Source organism: Lissotriton helveticus, chromosome 4_1 (genome assembly GCF_964261635.1).
Source record: "Lissotriton helveticus chromosome 4_1, aLisHel1.1, whole genome shotgun sequence".
Classification (NCBI taxonomy): Eukaryota; Metazoa; Chordata; class Amphibia; order Caudata; family Salamandridae; genus Lissotriton; species Lissotriton helveticus.
In genome coordinates, this window is record NC_136063.1 from 95,209,083 (window position 1) to 95,210,765 (window position 1,683).

Sequence of the window (1,683 nt, forward strand, 5' to 3'; positions counted from 1 at the left end):
AAAGTGTCTTTGTATAGAAACTCGTGACCCTGAATCCAACGGGTTGAAACATAAACATGAATAAGACAGATGAGGGCGTTCACGTAGTGAAAACCGTGTTCCACAATCCCGTTGGTCAATGGGGCACCGGAAATAATGGCAACCGGAAATAATAGAAGATCAGCCATAGGAATGAACGACCGGACCAGAAGGGGAACTTAATATGCGTTTGTATACGAGCAGGGGAATGTGGTGATTGGCGCACGATTAGCAGGCTCAGACTAGCGGAAGCAGTCAGGGGGTTAACAGTATAGCGCGGACCGGAGAGGAGCTTGTGTAAAAGACATTGTGATTGGTGCGTAATGAATGGGCTGAGACAAACGGAAATAATCAGACAAAAGAGGCAGTTTAATATGCAGTTTGAATGGAAATTATATAGCGCGGACCGAAGAGGGAAGCTGGTGTGGTTTAGGCGCGTAAGGAGAAGAACGGTGATAGGTTGTTAGACAGTTTAAATAACGGTAACCAGAGATGAGGAATTGCATGAAGGCCAGATGAGACGCCCGTCGCCATGGATAAAGACTTCCCATAGAAGATACGATAGGATTGATTCAGGTAAAGAAGGATTGAGGACTGTTATGTATAGCCTGCATGTCTTTAATGCGAATAGATAGTTTAAACAATGGGTAATGATAGAGATATTGTGATTTATTTCATTTTTTAACAGAACCTCGATTGAAGAGTTGGCTGATTTGGGAGCAGGTGAGGTTATGGACTCTAAGAGTATGGTGCAATGAATATGTTAACTGGCATGTCTTTGGGAACTTTTTTCTTGGTTATAACATTTTTTATATATATATTTTCACACAGATACAGAAGCAAAGGGAAATATTGAGTCATCTTGAGATCTGTGAATACTTGTTGTGAACGGAGGATTGTGATAGTGGTAAGCAATTATTTGTGTTTACGCTGTTGGAGCACAGTATTATTTGCTAAGGAGGAGTATTAATGAACTATTATTGGCTGGTTTATATATCGTTTTCAGGGCACATTATAGGACACATTGGAAGAACAAGGGAAGCAGAGGGCGTACAGCTTAATAGACATAGTACATAGGTAAGAATTCGTGTACAGAACATTTGGAAGGGGACTGGCAAGAGGGATAGGTACAGGGTACCAGGAAGGTACAAACAAAATAGTTGTGAATAGCGTTTTTATTAACAGGCTCAACTTAATATCCTCTAGCTAAACTCAAGTTTTAGGAATAGGATGCATTAAGTGACAATAGGGAAAAGTATCTTACATACTGATTTGATGTTTTTTTCAGGTTTCAAGTACTATTGCTTATTAATTTGATGTTAACTGGATAAAGAAAAGTGACATAGAGAGACGACTTGAAAGGTAGGCGTCATTATATACTGGGAATGTATACTGGGATAGCAGAACTGTATCTGTGATTCAGTCAAATCCTGTGAGCTTCACAAACTCATTTGTAAATCATGTTAGGATAATAATTTGTTTTAACTAAATGAATAGGATTTGTAATGATATTAGATTGTGAAATAGGCAGGTGTTGCATTGTTTAAGAGTGGTAAATTGTTATTTAGTTAAAGTGAGGCAATACATATTGTCTTATCTCTGATTTATTGTTATTTTTTCAACAGCCCTGATGATGTCCTTCAATGGACGAAACGCGTCGGCTAT

General features: G+C 38.8%; 1 long non-coding RNA gene across 1 annotated transcript; it reads left to right on the plus strand.

Moving 5' to 3' along the window:
- The first annotated feature begins 488 nt into the window (after window positions 1-488).
- On the plus strand, window positions 489-926 carry LOC144827036 (uncharacterized). The gene is made up of 3 exons (XR_013609985.1): window positions 489-594; window positions 707-741; window positions 850-926. It is a non-coding gene; the product is annotated as an uncharacterized LOC144827036 (long non-coding RNA).
- Window positions 927-1,683: the final 757 nt, after the last annotated feature.